This window comes from Phasianus colchicus, chromosome 11 (assembly GCF_987193195.1).
Source record: "Phasianus colchicus chromosome 11, bPhaCol1.hap1.1, whole genome shotgun sequence".
Lineage (NCBI taxonomy): Eukaryota > Metazoa > Chordata > Aves > Galliformes > Phasianidae > Phasianus > Phasianus colchicus.
In genome coordinates, this window is record NC_143446.1 from 16,927,644 (window position 1) to 16,953,529 (window position 25,886).

The 25,886-nt window shown below is 48.0% G+C and overlaps 1 protein-coding gene across 14 annotated transcripts in view; it reads right to left on the reverse strand.

Annotated features, from left to right (window-relative positions):
• Nucleotides 1–25,886, reverse strand: part of FOXP1 (forkhead box P1) — a 341,764-nt gene that overhangs the window by 107,270 nt on the left and 208,608 nt on the right. Inside the window, exon 1 of one of the 14 annotated variants that reach the window (XM_090148438.1) lies at nt 7,549–8,562. The exons of 12 other annotated variants lie outside the window; for them this stretch is intronic. The gene's annotated coding sequence lies outside the window, so the exon portion shown is untranslated. Of the gene's footprint in view, nt 1–6,594; nt 8,563–25,886 lie in introns of those variants that run through there. One more of the 14 variants, XM_090148439.1, reaches the window with a different exon arrangement.

The following is a 25,886-nucleotide window of genomic DNA, read 5'->3' on the forward strand; positions in this document are numbered from 1 at the left end:
GCTGGACTCGGTTCAACTCCTCCTGCTGCCAAGTCCCGAAACAAGGGTGCCAGGACTATTTACCGCTAGCCAGCAGCTCTACTAATGTGGCCCTCTCCTCGCGAGCGGGTGCTCTGACATCTCCAAGCTCTTCTCATGCATTCCTCCCGACTGCCATAGCTACCACCTAAATCCACACGACATGCGTGCACTTCCACAAGTGAACAAGTGCTGGGGCTGCAGTAAATCAGCCACAACCGGTGCAACAGTGCACTCGCTAGCAGCCAGCAGGTAGGGACATCAAGAGCACCCGATGCCACCCAAGCTCATGGAACAAATACACCCAAGCAGCAATGCCAGCCTCCAACAGACACCACACAGCATTGGCAATCATCTTCCCTTCTGCACAGCAAACAGAAAATCCCTCCACTTACCGAAGGGAGGGAAAGAAAAGCATCCCCTAACAAGCGCATCTCCTAAGTGCCACAGTCCTTGTCTAACTGTAAGAAGCAAACAATTTGGGGTTGCTATCAACACAGATTTCAAAAGATGACTTCAGTAAAAAGCTCGCTACCAACCGAGTCATCTTGATTCTGCTCTGTGCTACGCCTAAATGCAAGATACGGCTAAAGTCCTGAGATGATTTCTTATCCGCTGGAAATCACCGAGAGATAAGGAGATTTTCTTGCGTAAAACAGAACAGTAAGAAGGCAGTTGAAATGTTGCATTTTAGAGACATTACACAAACTTGGAATGGTATTTGGGAACAAACGTTGACGGCCACCTAACCTGGGTAAAATGTTAGCACCAAGCTGCCTGTGAGGTGAATCCAGACTCACTGAACGATGTCCAGATCCAAGCCATGGCAGTACGGAGCCAGAAAGCTCCTCTGGACCCTCTCTCCCTGTGCTCAGGGCAGTGGCAGTCCTTGCTGTTTGCCAACTAGTGAAGCATTGGGGAAAAAACAAAGTGCACGCCTGAGATGACCAAGACAATTTTATTGCAAGACAGACAGAACGCGACTTGTTTGCCCAGCTGTTGTTTGCCCAGAACATCCGGCACTGTTATCACTGAAGTTACTGGTGTAATTTGACATTTTCACGCAAGCAATTCAATCTTTCTGTTTCACCATCCTCTTAAAGAGAAGTTTTGCTCTAAGAGTAAGAATGCAGCACTGCCTCTGCCTTCAACTGACCAGAAAGTCCTGACTGGGGATGGGAGCTGAGACAGGGAAATACAATGGAAAAAGAGAGCAGAACTTTAAAAATAGAAGTACTGCTAAAATGCCATATACTTGCTTACTGTATTAGTACATAAGGAAAACAGTAACAAGATCCAGTCCTATGGAGCCTGTTGCTAACTTGTTCCACCGCTGGAGACAGTTCAACAAGGCAGTGACTTCCAAACTGTTTTTCCATCAGCCTATTGAGGAAGAAGAACTCAAGCTCCTCCCTTTCCATCTGCCGGAGTTGATAATAATATCAATCAGCTCTCAATGAATTAAGAAGACCTACAGCTATGAGGGAGCAACTCCAGTGGGAGGAGAAGCTTGTTCCTGCACCTGTGCATGGGAAGCCTGCTCTGGCCAAGGCAGGGAAGCAGAGGACACGAGGAGAGGAGTACGCATTGGTGCAAGGCAAGCAGGAGATGAGCACCCAGCAGAAGCTGTGTCTGCCGTACCCTGCTGCATCCCAGGGTGCTTGGCTGCCTCTGCAATGAGGAACCATGCACAAAGAAGTTGCAGGGAGAGCATAAAATGAAATCCCATGTGTTTTTCCAAATTCCGAAGGATTTTGGGCCTTTCCAGGTGGACAAAGCTGCCCATCAGGAGAGCAACTTGAGAAAGGAGGAAGGAAGCGTTCCCAGAAATCAGAGCCGGTCCCACGGCCATCTGAAGTGTGTAAGCAGTAAATCTGCGAAGTTGCTCGCCAGCCAACATCATCATTATTTCAGTTATGGTCATTAAAACACAAAACACAACACAACAAGAAGAGGGAGATGAGACAGAAGATATTTGAAGGGCAAAAACTACCCTTGGAAAAAATGTGCTGGCCTCACCCCAGACTGCAGAAGCGAGGTGCTCCATATTGCCCTCCCAGAACAACGCCCGGCCGCACCCTCACGCAGCCGGGATCACTGGAGGAGCCCAGCTCCACATCCCCGGGCACGCCACGTTCCCACCATTGGTTTTTCCCAATTTTCCCAGTGGCTTGAGGCACACAGGGCCTGCCAGCATGGCAGCTAACGGCCTCCCAGCGCCAGCACAGCCGAAACCGAAGGGCTCCTCGCTGCCGCTAAGCAAGACGAGTACCTTTGTTTCTCCAGAGCGGGACGAGGGGCAATTTAGGCTCAGCCAGCACTTTCTCTTCCTTCTCAGCTCCCATCTGTCCTCACACCCCGCTCGCTCTGCAGCTGCTCCGAGCGGAGCAGCAAGACGCAGCTCGCAAGCTCTGACGCCCGGATGCAGCGAGGCTCGGAGCTGCCTCGTGTCTCTCCCACTCCTGCCTCCTCTGCTCCCCTCCGCGACACCTCCTCTCTGGGAGCAGCAGATGTAGGGGAGCGCTGGGAGGAGGCGGGTGCACAGAGGGAACTCGCACGTTGGAGGGGAGCCCTGCTGCAGTTCTGCTCCGACAGCCTGAGCCCAGCAATGTGTGGAAACGGCGAGGAGCGGAGCAGTAGGCAAAAGGGAAAAAAAAAAAAAAAAAAAAAGAAATAGTGCAAAGCGACAGCAGTGGGTAGTGCTGTTCCTCTGGGAGGAACAGAACAGGGGGAGGTGAGAAGAACCAACTAGAGAGGATAGGAAAGGAACCAAAACGAAGAGGAGGAATGAAATGTAGAAGATGCAAAAGAGAGAAGCAGATGTTCTTGCAGCACTTATTCCCTCTGACATTCGTACCCAGCCCCTCCATCTTCCTCCAGAACTGGGAAGCGAGCCGCTGTGTACTGCCTCCCTGTGCCCCCATCCTGGCCCTCAGTGCCGTGCAGCACACCAGCACCGTGGTGGGGAAGAGCTGAAGACCCAACCCCCGGTCTGCCCTGCAAGGTGCCATGAAGGGGTGCTGGGGGCTCCTGCAGCCCCACTCAGCCACAGCTCTGCAAGTCTGGCTCCCAGCAAGGGGCCACCAGCCAGCTCCTCAGCCAGCAGAGCTGCAGCAGCAAGCCTGCACTCGAAGACAGCGATCTGCCGGCCCCGAAGGCTCTGCTCAGACACTACACTTAGCCAAGTGACTAATTGGTGATTCCCATGCTGCAAAAAGAGAAGGGACCTGGAGGACCACGTGTACAAACCCCGACTCACATCCTGTCCCTGAAGTGACGGGGGTCAGGCTCAGAGCAAGGGAGCTGGCAGCATGCCTCGTGCTGAAGCATCTCCTAGAATAGTTCAGTCATAAGGAAAGAAGATGAGGCTTTTTTCTTTCAGCAGACTTAGCTTCTTTCCTCTGGAATAGATCCTGGCTATTGGCTGTGGAGATCCCCTGCAGAAAAAGGCACTGGAAATGCTTTCTTTCAAACCTCTCTGATGGAGCTGCCTGTGCCCACCTCCATCCCCAGGGGTAATGAGGTTATTCCAACAGAGGACAAGCAGATTGGGTGCTCCCATCCCTGTCCCCATCCCCAAGGCTGGCAGGACTCTGCTTAGTGGCAGGGACCTGCCTCACACAGGAGGAAAGAATGGATTCATCTCCAAACGTGATTTTAACTTGGTACCTTATCCACAGATTCCAGCAACCTGGGGGGAAAGGTGGTCGAGGTATTTTCTTCAAATACCAGGAGACATGAGTGGGAGAGAAGGGAGCAGACTGCAACAGAGAGCAGAAGGAGAGGTCAAATTCTGCAGGCACCCAAAACGTGTGAGCCCCCAACCAGCCACAGCAGTGACAAAGGCTACAAAAATCCCATTCTTGAGGCACAAACGAAACCCTCAGGCGGTTGCACTGTAAAAACACCTTCTGTCTCCTCTTCTGAAGAGTCACAGTCAAGACTCATCAAAGCCATTTTAAAAGCATCTGGCAAAAAGTTCCCAAACATTAGAAATGGCTCTCTTTATTTTGGCATGTCAAGATTCACAGCATGTAGCGGTCTGTACCAGCAAGAAAGGAGGGATGGGCCAACACATCCTGGTAAAATGAGAAAGGATACAAATCTTGGCTCCCAGCACAAACTGAACCAGAACTGAACTATGTCTGAGCGATGAAAAAAATCTTATGGGATTTCCAGCTCGTTTCTGTAGGCTCGAGATCAGATTCTGAACTACTGTGTTTATCCAAAAGTGAACCAGACCTTTGAATATTTGGAGGACTATTCACTGCTGAGCAGCGTTTTTCTTGGATGTCAAAAGCACGGGAAGTTCTCATATTTTTTAATAGGGAAGAGGGTAAGGTGGGGGGGAGAAGCAAGAGTGCCTTTCTGTTGCTACAACATAAATAGTACACTGCATACAGCTGCTCGCACGCTTCCCCGTGCGGTCAACAAAACAAGGCACACAGCCGAAGCTTGTTTTCCAAAACATCCTGTGACAAACCTGTGCTCACCAACACAGCCCGTCACCGTGGCTCATCTCCGCTGCCGGCGGAGCGAAGGAAACACGGTGCTGGGACAGCCCCAACATGGGGAACCAGTGCTGCAAGTCACAGCGCAGGGCTTCAGCGCGTGCTGCTGCCTGACTCAGGGCAGCTCCTCCAAGCCTTGTTTTAAAGGCTGTGGTAGGGCAGAAAAATAGGCAAAGCTCAGAAAGAGGCGACAAAAGTGATTAGAGGCCTCAGCAGATAGGAAAAAAGATTGATAACGGTGGGAGTGTTTAGTTTAGCGGGAGATGAGTAAGAGGGGAGATGATAAAAGTACACAAATTGTGACTCGGCCTGAGAAGGTACATCTGGAGCTGGTTGCCATTTCTCATAACGCAAGAGAAAGGGGATGTTAAACCAAACCAGGAAGCAACAACAACAACAAAAAATTAGAACAGATAAAGGGATTTTTTTTTCCTTTCTTAATACACAACTTATAATTACCCTCTGGAACTTACTGTCACAAGATATCACCAGTGCCAGGAGCCTGGGGAGGATGCAAAGAGAGGATTAGACGCTTGTACAGATAGTAATGAGAGCATTTACAGCTACCTTTGGAGAGATAAAAATATAAACCAGGGTACAAATGTTGATGCTTCAGGATACATGCCAACCCTTCACTGCTGTGGGTCAGGACGAAGCCTTCCCCTGCAGACAGAGCTGCACCTCTCTCCCCTCATCTCCTGCAGCCCAGGGCTACCATGGGGACACAGCCATCCTTCTGCCCTTGGGTCCCTCATCCCCAGGGGGCTGCAGCCCCATTCTGGTCCCTAAAATTAGCTTCTGGAACACGGGGGCAGCTGGCGATACCCTCCTGGTCCCCAGCCACATCACCTGGCCCCTAGCTGCTTATTTCCTCTTTTTCCTCACGTCACATGTAAGTTTCAGGTCCTCATTTTACAGGCCCTTCCTCTCCCTGGTAGCTGCACTGCCATTTCTCCCTCCCTCAAAGCAAAGCCCCCGGTGATGCACAAAGGCAGGTTTGAAGGCAGTTGGCCTATTACACTTATACCTACCTGCACAAGGTGAAACAAACCCAGCTCAGGTTCCTTTCATGTGCATGACAGTCTTAACTTGTTTCTTTTAATCCTGTAAAAGCAGCTAAAGCATGCAAGTCGCTTCCCAGAGATGAGGCAAACCTGTATTTACTTCCTGACAGTGATTCAGGGACGATAATGAGCGTTGTCCCAAGCTGGTATTACATGGGAAACCTACACGCTATGTGCTACACGGCCGGCACTTAGAAAAGAATCACGTAAAACAACACGCTCCATAACGGCCTAAATGCAGCAGCAGCTCCTCCTGCACAGACACAGCGCTGCAACAAGGACCCCAGCAGTGCCCTCAGGAACCAGCGCCCCGCACGGCCCGCGTCTGCGACCAAAGTGCGGCTCAGAGGGCTGTGGATGTGCCGAGGCAGAGGCGGCTACGTAATAAATCCAGCAAATCCAGAGGGCTGAGGCAGTAATCCATGGAAACATTCCACACAAGAGGGATTTTTAAGTGCGTTTAATTCCCAGCTGCAAACCTAATAAGCTTCCAGAAGGTGGAGACCACTGAGCACAAGGGGTTAATGGCCTCGCTAAAGAAAATGACACACATAATTTCCTTTTATCATAAAACAATACGTTTATTATTTTCTGTGTATCTGTTAAAGGGCACGGCCTTCTGAGTGGAAAACAAAACACAGCTCGGTCACATGTTTATTTGCTTCAGCTACTCCCTTTCCCTTCTGATAAATAATCAAACATGCCATCCAGAAAAAACAAAACCAGTGAGCTGGGAAATTTGATGGTCATCAAATAGACTGAGATACCAAGAAAAGCAGCCCACTGTTCCCACAGCGAGTTCTCTGCCCCACACCTACACTAACATCTGAGTAAATAACTTCAGTCACTCTTTCCATTTTCCCCATGCAATTACTCCTACTGTTAAACAAATTGTCCTTAAGGCAGTTGCAAACACCATTTTTTTTTCCTGCAAAGTAGAACAACTTCTGAACATTAAAAAGCCAGACTAGCAATATATTTTAAAAATATGTTTGTTGTACTTGCGGTTTGGCTGCTCACACAGCTGGATTTCTCTCTCCCTCACTCTCTTTTTGAGGAAGATGGGGTTTTACAGTTTAAAACGTGAAACTGTGCTAGGAGCTGGGAGAGGCAGGGCCGGCCCCAGCAGGACGGGGTGCCCCACGGGGCAGGCGCTCGCACCCCTCCTCTCTCGCTCTGCGGCACAGAATGCTCCCAAGTTGCCTGCCATCCTGGTGGGCTCTGAGAGAAACAACCCTGAAATATCACGTGGCTTTTTAAGTTGTTTGAACAGAGAGGAGAACAACAAGCAGATGTGTTGCAACACTGGTTAGCAGGAGGACCTCTGCTGTCCTCGGAGCCCAAAGACCGCGCAACACTGGACAACTGCAGCACATCCCTCACAAGAGAAAGTAACAGCCATTCCCCGGTGTGAGCGTGCTTCCCCTCTCCCTCTGCAGCACCACAGGTCTAAACAATAGTAATAGGAACAAGATAATAGCCACGCTTGTTTCAGCAGCCTGACTTTTATTAGCATGAAATTGGTACAAATATTAGTGAGGCTGATTCGCGAGCACTGCCAGATGCAAACAAGTTGAGGAAAACAAAACAAGGCTCTGTGGACTCACACCTCTCTTCCTCCCCAGCAGCCAAACAACCGCATCTGCTTTATTGTTACGTTTTTTTTTTTTTTTTTGGCCACTTGTACAAACATGCAGAGAAGCCACCGCAGAGGGGATATGACAGTGGGCTGCTTGGTGGCACCTGAAGGCAGCCGTGCTCCGGCCCTCACCAGGGCTCCCAACCCGTGCCAGACACCCTCCCTTCTGCCAGCAGCAGCCCCAGCTCCCAGCAGTAACCCCAGCCATTCCCCTCCTGCTGCAGTGGGGACAGCAAAGTTCAGCCCGGCCGCGCGCTGCTGCTGCGCTCTGAGCGCTCGCGGGGAGAATGAGGAGTTGAACAGAGTAAGCTCTTACTGTCTGCCTTCAGCTTTCTGTCCTTGCGCTGGAGATGCGTTCTGGCTGTTTCTGTGCAGCGGGGGCTGAAGAATGGCAAAAAGATGTTTGAATAAACAGGAAGTGCCGTGCAGCCGAGCGCAGGCTGCAGGGAGAAGGCGCTGGAGCTCTGCCCTCCGCAGGAGGCTTTGCCTCCACAGTAGCAGCGTCTGCTTTTATTAAATGACAAAGAAACCACAAGAATTCCTGCACTAATTCTTTGCCTGCGAGGCCGAGGGTCCGGCCGGAGTTAGCAGGTAATGTCGGAGCCGGCTGTAACACTGAGCAACACACAGAGACAGAGCGACCCTGCCCTGTGAAACCCCCATCCTTAAGCAGAGACATGCAGAACTAATTACGCCCCCAGCCAGACCAAACGGCAGCAAAGCACACACCTCGCTTCTGCAAAAGGCAAAGCTGTTTGCACACAGCTTCAGCCACGGCTGACTCTCCCACCCTGTAGCATCCTGACTTTCCCTGAATATCGCCCCACGAGGCTGCCCGGGCTGCGAGAGCTATTTTTTGTCCAACTGCGTGAACAGAAATATAAACAATCACCAAAAAAATGCAACTTGTCTCGGCTCGGGACGCGCAGCCAGCATCCATCCCATGCGCACGGCCTTCCCCCACAGCCTCATCCCTCCCACCACCAACTCCCCCACTTAGCGGTGCTGCATAACACCCCTCTCCCCACCCAACCATCAGAGCTCTGTCTGCCATATCGGTGACACGACGCAGATATTGTCACCGAGAGTCAACTGGGGCACTCGAAAGCAGTTTGGGCAGCGATGAGCAGCCCAAAAGCCATGTTCAATAGGAAAGAGGGACAGGATGCCTTTAGAAAATGTATTGCTGTTGTGGCAACGCACTGCTGCCACTGAAGGACTGATTTGTTACCGAGCGTGTAGTGTCGGACTGTCTGTCATTCTGGGTGCTAATGCTCTGCTAAAATAACTCATTGGGAGCTGTCACCGGGATGTTTACATAGGCCCCCAATCTTTTCTTCATACAAGGAAATTTTTTACTGGAATTCATCTTCTTTTGATCTCACATTCAAAGCAACAGCAGCTTGATAGACATGCAAGTCTGAAAGCAAATCCAGACGCTGAAGATAAACCGCCAGAATATGACAGGCAGGAGCATCTAAAGCTTATAAAAATGAAGAGAACAGCATGTCGTCTGAGTATTACAATAGCAGAAATCAAGAGACATATTAGGTGGAACTGATCAGCCACAAAAACAGTTCAAAAGGCAGATCATAGAAACAGAAGACTAAGCTAGAAAAAAAATGGGAAAGATCTGCCATGCAGAGGCATCACCTCCTCACTGCGCCCTGCTGTGCTCCCTCTCCTGCACATAAACTGAGGAGGAATCGGGGCGGTTTGGGTACCTCCACCGACTCAGCACTTCCACCCTAACTCACCAATTAGTTCACCAAGCGTGCATCGCAATTACACGTCATTCAAAGCAAAAGATCACCAGGACGCTGTGCTGCTCGTGCCCCCCAAAGAGCACAGGGCTGGAATAGGGGCTGCCCTGCTGGAAGCCAGGGCACAACCCCTGGCACAGAGCCCCCAGCCTGTGCTGCTCCCCGTCTCCACGGGATGTGCTCCTGCTCCAGCTCTGCACTGCGCTGAGCCCTGGGATGCTCCCAAGCTCTGCCTCTCCCGCTGGTGTATGCCATCAGTTCAGAAGATAATTTCATTTCAATTGAATTACGTGTGCCACGGAGCCTACAGCTCTGCACCGAAGACGATGCTCACAGGGAAACAATTGCTGAAACTTTCTCTAGAAAAAACCCATACATTTTTAATTCTTCTTCCCCAAATAAGCTTCTTATTCTAATTGAAGTCAGCAAATATAATGAAAAAGTAATTCTCAAACAATTTTGTACTTAGAGCTGTTTGTTAACAAACACCGACCGAGCAGCAGCGTTAGGTTAAAGGGCAGCAGGATTCCACATTATAATTTAGCCTGCGGTTATTTCTGATTAAGAACACCCTCCGGGACAGCAAAGCAAGATCTTCCTTTGCAGCAGGCAGAGCTTTTAAAATTAGCCTCTTCTGCATAATAAAACCAACAGGAAAACTGTGGATTTAAAACTGTATTAACCAATTTGAAGTGCTGCAATCAGTTTATGTCTTGCTTCCTACAAAACACCGTTCCCTGCCCAGCCAACTCACAAATGTACAAATGCTTCCTGGATCCTGAAACTGTTGTAAGAAAGTCACCTTCTGTCATGCTTATGTAGCTATCTAATGTGCTAAAGGCTGATTATTTATCTTTAAACTGTACCAGTTTAATCTTTTAAGGTCACCACTAATCTGCACCAACCTTTTAAAAAATAGCAGCTTTCAAGACGTACTGCTAGAATACCTAACTGGGCGCTGAATGTCACTGTCACTGATACATTAACCAGAACGAGGGCAGTTTTACAATGTAAACACCAAACAGAAATCCTCACATAAATTAGAAGAAAAGTACGATCTCTGTGCCAGGAGAAATGTTGGTAAATAACACTGACACCATGCTATTTCACACAAATGCTGCCCAAAACTGCTGTTGCCCTCTCCCTCCTCCTCACTTCTCCCCCTCCTTCCCAGCACATAACTTGGGTACGATTTTTCCCAGCCCAACATGGATACAATTTAGAGGCCCACTGGGTGCGTGTCCTTTTTAGCAGCAGGCCTGGAAGCCCCTCGTGTGTTATCTGCTCACAGCACTGCACAGCGGCCCTCCCATATCCTTTCTTCTTTTCCCTTAGCCTTCTTCTGGACTTGAATGTCACAGTAGACCTTGAATGTGAAATGGCTTCAAGCTAATTGCTTTAATTGCTTGAAGATGTGCAGGCAGGTGAAACCTGATCCCCTCGGCCATTGTGGAGACCAGGAACAACACAGGAATGTTTACACAGTGGTTTGAGTTTAATAGACAGTAGGGCCCAGTTTCAGACAGCCAGCAAAAACACGGCTAATAGGTGACCTCTTAATGTAGTCCTCCTTTTTAAAAACAAAATACAATTTCATTTTATCCAAGGCAACGGCCCTAAATGCCAAGGTTATCTGCTTGACTTTTCGAGTGAGCGTGCACTGCGTTACACCTGACATTTATACCAGAAACTCTATCCTGAATGCATTTTCTCCTACCTTAAAACAAAAAAGCACTTTACGTGTCAGTCACCTTACAAACAGATTAGAGCTGGATGGGGTTTCCTCCTAAGTGCAGTCATTTCCATTTTGAATTGAGCGTTGTGTGCCCACGCCGCTCCCCCTGCCCCAAGGGCCCTGGCAGGGGCTGAGCTCACGTCCCCACGCAGCCATTCCCCACTGGGGGCACTGAGTGCCCGTCCTGCTTCCCAAGAACCAGGAGGGAAGGAAGGTGGGCAGGCATGGCTGAAGTGCAGAAAACAAAGTAGAAAAAGTGATTTTGGCAGAAGCGGTGGCATGAAGGTATTTACTGTTGGTCTAGTCCAAAAAACAAACACTGAAAACAGGTAACTCACTTTCCTGGCACAGGCCCTTTGTGTTTTGATGCCATTACTAAGAAGGGGTAAAGCTTACACTGGCTGAAGATTAGCAGGGAAATGACATGTATCATCTCCCTGACCAACAGGAATAAACAAACCAGCTTTTCTGTAGGAAGAAGAAATGGAAGAAATGTGAGGAACAAGAGCAGCAGGAGCACAGGCACAGGAGGGGTGGCCAGCCCAGTGCATACCAAGCACAAACAGGAGAGGAGAACAGCACCCGACCCCACATCCCTGCTAGCAGAGGACACAACATCTCTGTTGTTTTGCTCAGAAAGTTTTGAACTCCCTATTACCCAACTGAGGGAAGGCCAACTGGAGGAGGAAGGCTGCTGCAGACTGAGCCAGGTTGTGGCTCAGATGTCATCCGGATGCCCATGGCAGGACAGTGGGCACTGGTGCTGCACCCTACCTCACTGCTGCTCCCAGCCCTCAGAAGCAAATGAGGGACCGACCTTAAATAACAGAACAAAGGGAACAATGGGAGCCGGATCGAGCTGGGATGCTTGTGAACATGCCTCTCGCTACGGAGAGACAACACACAGCACACACGCACAAAGCAGTTGCCCCTCAGCTCATCTCTGAAAAGCCGCAATTCCCCCAACGGTGGGGTCTTCCCCTCAGCCTGGAAGGAAAAAAAAAAAAGAACGAAAGAAAGAAAGAAAAAAGCTCGGCACTGCAAAAACAGTGTCAATTTAAAGATTTAGTATAAACCAGCTCAGGGCTGTGGGAGGAACGCTAAGTGGAAAAAGTAAACAGGGTCCCCCCGCGCCGTCCCGAGGAAGCAGCGCGCAGCCCGTGCCTGGTACGGCGGCGGCCCCGCGCCCGGCAGGGTCAGCGCAGCTATGCCGAGCTGACAGGTTGGGTTTACAGCAGGCCAGCGCTCTGTTTGGATATACTGGCCTTGCTCACCGCCAGCTTAACAACAGATGGCTCGAAAACTTTCATTATGTTGCGCAGGGCTGAACTGCAAACAATCGTGGAAAACTGTGAAAAGTTTAACTCTGTGTGAGCCGCGCAGGGAGAGCCTGCCGTGGGGATGTGTGCCTTTAAATTAATGAAAGAGGGGCGGGATGATGAATCGTACCTGTGCGTGGTCCCGGGGATGCCTGAAATGAGGATCTGCGATTTGACAAGGTCAATTCAATAAAAGGAGCGTTCCAGAGGAAAATGGGCTTTGACGGATGGCGAGGCTGCATGCTAAAGCCTCCTCGAGCCCACGGCTTCGGGGAAGTCACAGACAGCTCCTGCGGTAATCCCCCCCCGAGGCTTCGGGGGGCTCTCTGCCAGTGCTCCTCCATCTCCAGGAACGGGGAAGCCTTCCCTGGAATTCCCACCTGAAACTTTGGCACTCAGAGGCACCAGCAGGCCGCCAAGCAATCTCACGCGCGGGCCTGAGCGTGATTTATCCAAATCTGCGTATAATTTAAATATTCATTAAATTGATTCCATTCATATGCACCCTAATATCTTTTAACGCTCCAAGGCAGGTTGTAAATGCACCTTCCAAGGTTTAATTCAATTGACAATCTTATATACATCTCATCGCCGGAAACACATTATTTTATATTATTCAAGAAATGAACAAATCTGTTTTCCACAAATGTATTTTAAAAGCTACTCTTTCCTGTTATTGAAAGAAAATTGTGTTTATTACTCCTTTAGCATAGTGTAAACTCATAAACGTCAACAGAGAGTACAAGGAAAACTGTCAACTAAATATTGTTTCCTTCATGAGCTGCTCTTCCAAGTCAATTACGCCTTTCAACTTCTGGGGCATTGTATGATAAACTGGCAGTAAAAATCATTCACATTAATATACCATGGTGCCTTGCCTGCAAAAGGTAATTAAAGAAGTAAATGACTCATAAGAATAGACATATTAGCTGCAAAATGAAAGGCAACTGAGCTGCCACATGAAAATATGTACCATTAAGATACTGCATTTTCATATTCCTGTAATCAGCTTCAGTAGACTAATGCTTATTTAATCCAGTTCTCTGCTAAGTCCATCAACAACTGTTTTTTGCTGTTTTCTCCTTGACTGAACATTATGTGTGCAGGTTTGGAATAAATACCGCAATAAGATTTTTGCATAGTCAATTGAAGAACAGGTTTTTTATCTTTTAAAAACTATTTTTCTTTCTCACCAGGAGGAATGCAGCACAGAAGGTTACCCCGAAAGCCCTCATTTTCAGGGGCTGACAGACTCCGAGTGGAACGTGCTCCCTGCCCCCAGCATGCACCATTAGGATCGGCGAGGCCACAAGCAGGAAAAAGCAGCTTCCTGACTCCAGCTTCCAGCCAACCTATCCCAGCTGCAAGAAATGCTCAGCTTTGTTGATGTGCTTTTTCACCAGGTTTAGGAAATAAGGAAAATCAGACCTACCCTCCCTTCATCCAGCCTTGGAGGTGAGGCAGGGGCCCAACGGCATGCTGTAACCAAACCACATTTAGGGAAAGCCAACAGTGACCGAAGACCTCAGCTTCAAGCCCTCATCCCACCCTGCTGGGAGAGCAGCAGGAGCACCAAGCTCAGTGCCAGCTCCTGATTTTGGGAACTGCCTCTGCTGCATGCTTTGATGGCCCCCGGTCTTTGGTACAGGGCCACCTTCCCACGTCTGTCCCTCCCGAGGGGACAGACGGAAGATGGTAAACCAGAGAACAAAGTACACCCATCTCCAGCCTCCAAAGCAACACTTTGTGAAACACTCAAACGTTTATAACTCATCCTGTTTGCGAGCTGTAATTAAAATATTCTTTTCATCACGATAAAGCTCTGTAAGGCCTAGATCCAAACTGCTTTTAACTGCGCAGCTTCCACCATTTCTTCGTTTGGTGAAGCATGGGGTGGAGTTACCCCGCATCTCAGCTATCACGATGTGCGGCTGGTGACAAATGCTGACTTTTCTAAATGGCAGGCACAGTGCCTGTGCCATCCATCCTTTATTTATCATGCCCCACAGAGGTTTATCCTTGCAAAAAGAGATCTTTCAATAAAAACCTTACCACGGTGCTTCGGAAACTGAGCAATACATTGCTTATTTATCACTACCAATACGAAACAGTGCAGGACTTAAAATGTAGGATCAATCATTATTTAAACTGTATTATTGCTTCTCCATTTGAGCAGACATCACTTTGTACCCACAATTAATGAGCTCTAGTCCTTTTTCTAATTAAGGAACAAAGGTTCTTGTGTGCAGAGTATAGAGTGACACTGTCTAGAGAACACACATTTAAATACAAGAGAATCCTTCTAATTACCTTAAAATAGGATTTTTAATATCCAAGAGCATAATAGGATCAAGAAATTAGAGCATTTCCAACAGCATTTACAAATAAGTCATTACAAAACACTGTAAAAAGGTAATAATGCATCCCTAAAAATAATGGGACCTTATGGAAGCAGGCGCCTAACACTTCTGTACTTGTGTAATTAATCCCTGCACATTGATACAGCGAAAACACAATACGGAAATTATCTTATGTACATGTACACATACAGACAAATTAGAAAAAAGGAGGAATCGGCTCTTTGGGCATAAAATACTTCACATTGTGCAGATTAGAATCCGAACGCTTAATTAAGAAAGTCAGAAAGGCAGCCTTGCTCTGTGCAGTAATTAGGGCTGTTAGAAATTGGATCCCGTCTCCTCAGAGTGGTACCCACATACCGCGCTCCGAAATAACCCGCGCCGCTGGGAAAGTATACTTGCTATCAAGGGCAAAGCTGCTATACACTGAGGTAACAGTAAATGACAGACTGTTGTTCAAGTCCATTAGCTGCTATGTGATAGGAGCACATTCACAAGCACACGACCTGTGAAAAATCTTAGATCTCTTTAAATCTTTGAATTGGATTGCTGCATTAATTCTTAAGAACTGCAATCCTTCAACCAAGTCAAATTACCCTCATTAACAGGGGAAAAACTGCCTCTGCAATAAGTTAAAAAAAAAAAGATATTTATTACCTATAATCACTTCCACGTACTTCACCTGGAAGCACGGCGAGGCGGGACAGCCTCGGGGCCGGCACCACGGCGGTGGGCAGCACCGCTGCTCGCGCCACGGCATGGGCTGCGCGGGGGGAAACCTCAGTGGCTGTTCTAGGAAAAGAAAAATCACTAAGAATAAGCGCAGGCACTGAAGCGATCTGTGTGTGTGCCACTGAAATAACCGCAAAAGAGGAGGGGAAATTCTTCTGTTATTCAAGGCTTGATTAGAACACTGCTTCGTAATTAGGCGTGTTACAAGTATTGTCATCGACCAGAAAATTCATGTACGAACTGAAAGGTCTCAGAAGCTGGCTCTAGCCTTCTATTCATTAACAACATCTGCTATTAATGTTTAACCCTCATAAACATGCACAAAACGTTCACCATTCAACGAAGATTAAAAATAAATATTTTGTTGTTCCCTTCTATCCTCGTGGCGATCCGCGCAGTTCTGCCAATACCACCAATAGCCAAAGCGGCCACTCAGATAACAGAGGAGCACTCGCTCTTTGTTGGAAAGCAGGGATTTCTTCCTCCACTTGCTGCTCCTCTGCACTTCAGATGTTGCAGCTCCAGAGCCAGCGCAGCACAGCGAGAGCAGTGCCGGCACACACATACACGCACACGTATAGCGCAGCATGAATCATTTATTCTAAAGATGGATCTCCTCTGAACAGTCTTCAGGACCCTGGTTTACACTTTTCTATAATCTTGCAAGGCATGTTACCAGGCTGCTGTGAAACAGGGAGCTGGGCGACAGAGGGACTTGAGAGCTAGACGGAGCAGAGAAGCGTCAGCACCTCACCCTACTCATGCGTCAGCCCTACAGGGCAGCCCTCTGCAGGAGCCCGCAGCCACTCACTCCCACTGCCATGCTCCTCATGCAGGCAGAACAATCTGCCGTGCAGCTCCTTGGCAGCGCTGCGACGGAGCCAAGTGCCAGCTCTCCTGCTCCTCTGCCGGCTCCTGGGCACTGAGCACGGCCCCAGGCCCTGTACCTGCAGACAGCGTCAGGTGCACGCACTGCTCCGCGCCCCCACTGCAGTGCAGTGCACTCCAGCACCGAAACGCACCACGAGTGCAGTGGGTGCAACACGGGCGCAGTGCCCGCCGGCCCCACGTCCTGCAGAGGTGCCCCCGCCTGCCCCCGCCCGACCACAACGTCTCTGCTGTGCAGAACGCCGAGGCTCCGCGAGCCACAGGAGGAACGAAAACTACAGCTCTTCTTGTCTTCAAACATGACATTCATGGCGGATTCGCTGTCTGCATGTTGCAGCACGCTCTATTCTTAGCACTGTGCCTTTTAAAGTTAGGCCCATTATTTTCTACGGTGTATCAAGATCAGTATGTATAACATATGCCATATTGTTGACACTTCCCTGGATGTACTGCATGCCATATGCCTAAAGCACTAAAAGGGGTGATGAACAGAGTGGCAATACTGAAAGGAGAACAAGATCCACCGAGCATGCTGAATGAATTCAGTTATATAATTCAGCCAATAAGGGTTTCCATACACTTAACAATCTCTTTTTCTTTTTGCCTCCCTCATATAAAAATGCATTTAACAACTTTCTGCTGTGAGAAGTTAGCACGCCGGACACGTATTCAAAGCAAACATTTAATCACGGCAGGCCCACCAGCTCTAAAACGTATACACGTAAAGATAGACCGTATATAATCACCCCAATAAAACAAACAAAAAAGGCCGATTCATACATTTTAGCAATAAACTAAAAAAATAAAACACAGTTCTGCTCCTGTTTCTCCTCATCCTTTATTTTACCCTCCATAAATCTACACCCCAAGTCCAACTCCTCAAAGTAGGGAAGATGTCACCTTGCCCATGCTGAAGCTTTATTTACTAGTTTCCTCACTAAGAATTATTATGTGAAGAATCCAGAATCTAACGCTCTCTCACACTACGGTATTTTTGTCCAAATCTTCTGGAACGGATTATAAAATTGAAATGTAAGTAGGAACACAGCAGAGCTATATATATAACAAGAACGCCGCTCTTCAGCATCTGATACATGCACATGTGTCTCTGCAGTTCTACGCCAGCCCCCTGCACACACTAATGGGTGCACTAGCTGTAAACTCGTCATTAGAAAAAGGGAAGAAAAGGAACTGACTCATCAGTGAGACCGGTTGTGACAGCACTGACATGCACAGACCTGGCAGGAAAGTCCAACAACCAAGCTCTTCAGTTCACTACTTGCAACCGAACTGAGCAGCCACCGGGAAAAGCAGAGCCAACCAAACCTGCGTGGAGCTGGGATGGCTGCGGGGAGCCCAGCCCAACACCCAGGTCAGTTCCTGCAGGATGGAAGAGGGGATGTCTGGACAGCAGGCACTGCTGCAGAGTTTCCAGAAGCTTCCAGACCAGGAGGACCTGAGACAGCACGGTGTGCTCGGGGCATGGCCTGGAGCATCCCACAGAGGGACGTAGGCGCTGGGGGCTCAGCACGGGCAGAGTGGTGCTGGCGGTGCCACACAGCACTGGGCTTCCCCAGCCCCCACCACCACCATCCAGCCACAGGCAATGGATCAAAGGGCTACGAGAAGATAAGGAGAATCCATTTTAATTTCAAAACATGAACATTCCGGCACAGGAGATCACTAAAAAAGATCAGTTCTGTTCTGTTTCAGTGGGGAACGTTGCATTTTAAATGCATGTGCGTGTATGCATTTATTTGAGTAAGCAGCATCATTAGGAGTATAAAGCAACGCAGGGGAACATGGGACTATTTGTTAAAGTGCAAGGCAGAATCCTCTTTGTGGAAAACATCAAAGCAGAAGAACACATGCTGATGTTTAAAAACAGTCTATGTCTAATACAGAACATCAAGTTAGAAAAAAAAACCAACAAAAAAACCTTGCTTCACCATTTTGCTTTCAGAAGCAAACCCAGCGCTCCGTGCTGCTGGGCACCCTGTCACTGCCAGCTGCTGTGCTGGTTTACAGCCCACTAGAGAGGACGAGGAGAGAAGCAACACGCACAGATCTCACAAGATGAGATGTGCAGGGGGTGAGCTGGCATCGTCCCCTGCTCCGGGCTCTGGGGCTGTGCCTTCAGCTCCCATCAGCACACAGTAAGCCCTCTGCCTTCTGGTCTGTGCTGCAGGGCTGGCCCAAGGGAGCACGACCCAGCTTCCTGCAAGGAACAGGCCAGGGCAGCCCGGTGGCTTCCATCCTCTACAGAACACTGCATACAGGGGAAAGATCCCCCCCAGCAGCTCAGCCCCACCTGTGGGCACCAGCAGGACGTGAGCACTGCAGCCACGCCAACATGCCCACAGTCCCTCCAAATTGCTTCCACGCAAGGCAAGAAGGGCTAACTTACAAGGCTCATTAGAACATTTCCTGTGTTTGTGCTGAAACAAACAAACAAAGAAAACAACACCAAAAAAAACCCCAAACCTCACACCCACACGTCAGCAACAAACACAAAAGTATAAAAATCCCCTAACCCACCCTGCGGTGAACTCTGCTTCCTTTTTCTCGCCGTGCTGGTGACGTTCACAGCACAGCTCAGAAGGGTACAAGGGCATCACTGCCATGGCAGCTACTTAATTCCAGCAGCAGATCCCAGACCTGTAATGAGCGCCTGCTTCCTACCCACCAGGCCATTAATCACTGCGACTCCTAAAAGGTTCAATTCATGTGCCCACTCAGAGAACTCATGAGATGTCTGATAGTCATATGTCATTTGAGAAGGGAACAGAACTGTATTCTTTTCTGAACCGATGCAGCTCCTATTACCAAGAGGCTCTCTCCCCTGGGAGCGACTAGAAGAGAAACGAAGCAGTGCTGACTCAAAGCTCTGCCTCACAAATGCACATCACTGATACAGGAAGGGAAGAGTTAGGAGGAATCTGCCACTGCTTTTATTTTACTCATGATCTGGGTAGTTGGTGGATGGATTTGGAAAGCAGTGAATGATCTCTGTGGCTCCATCCTGGACAGAGGGGCAGCTCTTCTCCTGGAGAGCTTGGCAACAGCAAAAGAAGCTTTTGCCATCCTAAAATTGAGAGCTCTTCTGTTACAAGGACTGGTTACCCTCACCCTTCTTGAGGAGGCAGCAGAGACCACGAGCAGCCAGAGGTGATGCACTCCTGCACTTCTCTCTACACCCATGGCCTCCAAATCTCAATGCTCAGCTACTGGTGCTCAGGGGTCCCCAGGTTCTGCTTCTGCCCATTCTGACCCTGTGTCCCAGCAGTGCCACCTCCTTTAGATGACAACTGGCAATAAAAGGGTGCCAAAAAGGGAAACACAGCTTAAAAAGATTATGGCCTTCTCTCTGCATTTGGTGGAAAATTACAAACAAGCTGTCGTCTCTTCTCTTACTTCCTCATGCTGGTTTTCTTCATTTAAATATCGCTCTATCAGATAAACTAATAGATAATGCAGACAAAAATATCAAAATCTAAAGAGACCTCAGCAATTGCTTCACATCATCAATTTTCCTGCAAAACATTCAATTACCAACTCATGGCATTTTTCAACACTCAGTACACCACAGCCTGCTGCCGAGGAGTTACCATACAATGGAAAGGCACATTCATTAGCCAACCAGGATCTTAGCCCATTTTTTTTCCCACTCCTCCAGAGTGCTACAACAACCACACTGAACTGCTGCTGCTACCAGAGAGCCAGCTTGGGAGCACAGAGGAGGCACAGGGGCTGCTTTCAAAGGGTTTACAACCTTGAAAGGAAGTTTGTAATGCACAAACCCGTGGGACCTTAAGCAAAGGAAGCCCATGCTGGGAGCCGATGTGAACTATGGGACAGTGCTGGCTGCACAGTGTCAACTGTATGTTGGAACTAAACTAAGTGTTTCAACAGTGGCTCAATCCTTCCCTGAACCTGCATCCCAAGCTCTCCTTTGGATTGCTAGCAATACACAGCCTCTCTGAAATGATCTTGAAGTCCTTCAACAATACTAAAAAGCCTCTTTTCCACCACCCTGACCCTACAGTTGGGTAAAAGCACTGGGGCATGGGAAGTTCAACACCAGAAACAACACTCGTGAACAACAAACATGAGGAGTCCCAAACATTTCCAAGAACTTGCTGCAAGAAGCCCTTTTCTGCTTGCCTACTGAGCCTAACCCAGCTCCAAGACTTCCTGGCCCTGTCCTCAACACAATCAGTGGGTTTGCAAATCAGTAAATTCTTGTATTCAGTATTTGGTGCTGAAAACAAAATCAAACACAAACATCCCCTTAGAACTTTAAACAGCCATAATACCCCATGGAAATGTTTCACCTGTACGTTCCACCTAATGGGCTTGTTCAATTTCTCTCCCTAAGACACTCTGCCCCTCCTCACACACACGTGTGCCCCACAGAGGCTGCCTGGTGAGAAAGGAGCAGAGCTGCCAGCACCCACCAGGCCACAGTGGCTGCGGCTCAGCAGCGCCCTGCAAGCTCCCCACATCAGCTCAGCCCAAAGCCCAGCCCCAAACAATGCCTGGACTTCAGAGAAGTCCAGGTTCAGATCCACATCCACGTTTTGCATCTCCAAGCTAAACAGAAGGATTCTCTCGACCTCTTCCAAATAATAGTCTTTTAAGACACAAGACTCAAGAACCAATAAAAAAGGTAATTTAACAATATCTCTAGTGTGTCACCAATCGTGTAAAGGGCCTTGAGGCTGCTGCATTCCCACTGCGGCGCAGTAGCTTTGCCACCCTGCTGGTTTCCAATTGACACCCTGTGTGTTGATATTTTTTCCAGCCAAAGCCTGGCAGTGCTTTCAAGCTCACCCCACAGCCAATGTCCTGCGCCGGGGCCACCGCTGTGTGCTGGCTGCAGCCCCGTGGGCAAAGCACAGGGATGGACTGCTCAGCCCCAGTGCCCTGGCAGAGAGTAGGGAGAAACCTGAATTTAGATGGGAGAAGACAACAGGGGAACACAAGGAGGCTCTTGGTCAGGATCCTGAAGCATAACAGTGCTCAGTAACTTGACAGGGCACCCATCACATGCCAACCGACCCCAGCCATCCCTTAAGGAAAAGCAGTGAGAATGACCTCAAGCACGTTATGCCCGCCTGAGAACTGCTTTAAAGATAGAATATCTGAGACACGGTGTGACTGCCCTCAATTCGTTTCCATTTTCAGGAGAAACTGCCCAAAGCACAGTACAGACAAACGTTCCCCACTGAACCCCATCCCACCCCTGAGCTGCCACGGGGTAAGGAACAGAAAGGGGTGATGGGGGGAGAAACGGGCAAAGACCACCACTTACAGCACACTTACCTGCTGCAAGTGGAATTTATACTCGTAAAAAAACAAACTCATGCAGAAAGGTTTCCTCTGCCAACACCCACAGTACATCGTACCGCCTGCTTCAGGAACAAGCTTTCAAATGGATAACTGCTAAGTGAATCTATCTGCTGCAGAAATCGGGCTTTTGCCCACTCTGAGGTTGTGTGTTTAACAGGCTTCGATACTTCAATGAAAAATTGAGGTGGCAATGATTTGCAGACTAAATTAATGTTAAATACTTCAAAGAACTGGACAAACAAGTCAGCAGCAAAAATTTTATGGGTTCACTTCCTTCAAGGGAACTTAAAGAGGCAGCATTTTATTGCTGTGAATTCTAGTCACTCCTTTTACCCCTCAGCATCTGTTTGAAATATGTAGTAGACAATTGCTTTTTTGGCTCTGACTCAGGTGGTTGAAATACAGGACAAACAGACTACTGTATATAAGCTTTCCTCCAGCAATGAAAATTTTTATTAACTCTCTTGCATAGCAAACTCGGCTGCCTAGCTTCCAATCCCTATAGAATCATCAAGGAATGTGGCTAGTTATTAATTCTGGTGGTCAAGCACAGGGTGGATATGCTGGGGCTTGTCTGCAGTGTATAACCTCACGTTTCAAAGAAAAAAGCTACAGAAGGAAGGAAAAAAATAAATGAGTTCTGTTTAGTTCATCATTCATATGTGTAAAATTCCAAGCTAAACACTAGCTCTGTGCATAAATATGTCAGCCCTGTCAAAAGCTCCAGCCAAAGAAAACAGGGCCCTGGTGGAGGGGTGCAGAACCACCCTCAGAGCCATGAACTCACAGCACCTTCGGTCGCCATGTCACAGCCAGGAGCTTTCTCACTTAGGTGCTTCATGAAAATGACCTCCACCCAGCTGAAGGAGCAGAGGAAGAGCGAGGAACAAGGACAGAGGTGCAGAAGACAGAGGAAGCCCTACTTCATTTAGAAGGGCTCTGACCACTTGCAGCCCTTGTCCTCATCATTTCTGCATCCCCCATGCTACCCACCTTGTGCCTACCACTTCTGCAACCTTTTGTTCACTGAGAAATGATGCACGATGCTTTCTAGCATTTAAAACTTTATGTTGTGGTCATGGGCTAATTTGAGCCAATCTTTGGCTGTTGTTGAGTGTTGTTTTGTTGTCATCTGTTGTGTTTCCAAAGTCATAAATACCCGATAACTGTAGTCAGCACATTTAAATTAACAGGTGCAAGATTTTCCTTTTTCTATTTTCTCTGCAGCACAATTCCAACTGACTGTCGTACCACTGCTCTGCAGCTACTATCAATTTCTGTATTTCTAGTGAGTGCCTGAATAGCAGACTATTTAACGGCTGGACTTTGTTTAAAGTCCCCCTTCAGTTTTGCCACATTTCAGGAACGAGGCAACAGTCCGGAGCCAGTAGCCAACTTTTGTCACAATGCAGATAAGGAAAGGAAGCAGATGCAAAGTACCCTATAATACAGTTTGTGACCTTCCTCAATAGAGGGGATGTCAGGAAGTCCAGAGAGACACACAGCGATCATTTAGCAAGCCCACAGTCAACTGTTTCATCCTTTCATGCTTGGGAGAGATGCAGCTATTGAAACCACAGCCAGGCAGGGACAGTCCTAGGGGCAAACAACACACGTGTTCCAAGTAAACAGGCGGCACCTGATGCTCAAGCATTCCTGCTTTATGCATGATGCTGGAGCAGCTGAGCTCCTGGTGAGGCTCTGTGCAGGCAGAGCTGCCCGTGGATTCCATGCCATGGGCTCCCCAACCTCAGCCCTGCACCGAGTTCTGCAGGAGCTATGCTTTCGGAGCAGAGTATCACTGTAATGAGGAGATAAAACGCACTGAAACTCTTTGAATCCCGCCTGCTTTGCTCATATTCCGTTTTCTTTTGCATTAAAATGTGGCCTTTTCATGTAAACGCTGCCACCTGTCATCCTCAGCCCTTTATTTTTGGTGCCTCTCTTCTTAGTTCTCGATTAAAACGCAGCCCGGACTGCCCATGAAGCAGGTTGGGCCCCGTGCTATGAACTCAGGGGGCTCAGAACAGCTCTGGGAACTGCCAAAGCAGCCAGCAGCCTCAGCCGGCTGCAGAACTCCACCGGGCTCTACCCGACGAGATGCCACCTTCCAGCAGAGCCCCCAAATAACATCCTTTCCCTGAAATACCCACGGTCTGATTCATCTGTTTTACTCCTGCCTTATGCTGGCTTCACACCACCGCCAGCAGCAGCCTTACACCAACGTGAAACTGAAATAAATCCACGGAGAGACAGACACGCTGCAAACACACAGAAATTAATGCGCTTTTCACTGCTCTTCGTGTATAAACACACAGGAAAATCTTCTTTTCCTTCTGTTCCTCTCTTTCTGCGAGTTCCTGGCTATCACTCTGAAATGTAGATATTCCCATCATGCCTCGGTGCTTTTCAGCCCCATGATGCCCTCACTTTTGATTGTGTAGATGAAGTTGAAGTGCACAGGGTATTTACTGATCCAGTTATCTTGTTCTGTGACAGGCAGAATCAATCAATCAAGGGGCCAGCTTTATGCTTGCGTATTCCAGGCACATCTCCGCACTTCAGGATACGAGATCACAGTGTTATCCAGCCAAATTTGATCAACAAATGCAGTTCCCCTGTGCCACAGCAATCTCAGATGAAGATGTTATTATGTGGAACTGAGCAAAGTGATAAAGACAGTACAGAAAAGGGAGGAAAAGTCCAGCTGGACCCTTCTGACAGCCTCTCTACACTACGGCTGCAGCATCCCCTTTTCTGAGGCTTAGCAAAAACAGCACATTGCACAAAGCTGTTGCAAAATGCTCGCTGGCCACACCGTATCTGTTGGTACTTAATGAACAACACGTTATGCCACAGAGTTTGCTAACACAGTCTTAAATGCTGCACAACAAACATGAGCCCTTGCCACTCTGCCCATGTAGATTTTTATAACAAGGGATCATGTGCTGCGTTTTTCATCACTCTGTTGTGGACAAGCACAGTAAAACCTGAGAGCATACAAATATATCTTTAATGCCACGGCTGGCTTAAGCAGCCCTGCTGTATTTTGGTTAAAATCCCAGCTACAAGAAGATGAACGTGAACGCGTAAATGTTTAAGTCTGTCTCAAGGAGAGTTGACACCACGCTTTTATTTTGCCAATAGCTTCTCACTTTGCTACTGCCCTACAGTTATTTTACATTATTTAATCCAAAATACCATCTTTTTGATTCTACCTTTCTTTGCATTTTAAATCTTTAATGGGAGCCTTTGGCAGTCCATGGGCACAATTATTAGATATCTGCAGAGAGAAATTGAAAAATTAATCATACTTTCCATTTTACATTTCTGTACTATACATAAAAATTATCCAGTCCTGCATTCTGTCGCCCTTCCTCCCCAACACAGTAAATACTACGCAAGGATGGGTGTATCTTCTGCTCACATCTCTCCAGCACAACACTTAGATGGAGGATGCCACATTCTCTTTTCAAGTGCAAAATTTATTTCGGATCGTTTTTCAATTAAAAGGCATCTGCTGCTACCACTTCTGTTACGTACCGCCTCACAATCAGAGAAAAAGTGCCCTCAACCAATCATATTGATGGTACTGAAGTTGTTTATTACCCTTTTATGGGCTTGGGTACTTAAATTACAGTTTTTCACAACTGTATGCAAAATGGGTAACCTAATCCTTACGCAGTTTATTATAGAAACCGATATATGCATTAATCTGACCTTTGTCTAAATAGATCCTTAACCACAGGGAAAAAAATCCGAAGGCATCTATCAGCATGCGAGCAGTATCAAAACTGCTAAATCTATTAACTTTGTTTTCCTTTCACTATTATTACACTGGAAAGCAAAATCCAACTGGAAAAATTATGCCATTTGGGTTCCCTTGTCATCATGTAACAAGTATGAGAAATATATGTGCAATAGCCAAATGGCCAATAGACAAAACACCCACTCCAAGTGACGTACTGTTTTCCATACCACTCAGACAAAATCAAAACAACGGAGCTGTTGCAAACAAAAACAAAATAACATTTCCCATAAGCATTCCAGACAGAGAAAATTTACAGGAAAAGAAAGCTGGGAAGAGACCCAGAGCGAAGTGAGTGTTTGTACCTCCAGCCATAAAACCCACTGCTGCCGAGATGGTAAACAACATTAGAAACACACCGGGCTAACAAGCCATGCACCGCCCGGCTCTGGGGTTAAAGATTGGCACAGAGGGGTGGGATGCAGCACAGGAGCGGCCGAGGAGGAGCAGGATTGGGGTGGGGGGAGAAAAGCCCCACACGGAGCAGCATGGGGAAAGCAAAGGGCCGGGTCCATTGCAACAGAGCACCACGATCCGCTGTGAGAAAAAGAAAATCCTGCTTTTTTTTTTTTTTTCCCCCCCTTTTTATTCCTTTAAAGTCCTTTCCACTCGACGCGCAGCCTGGTGGAATAACAACTTTAAAAAGTGGAGATGTCGTTTTTTTATAGCTGACTCACATTTATATAACTTTGTTAAT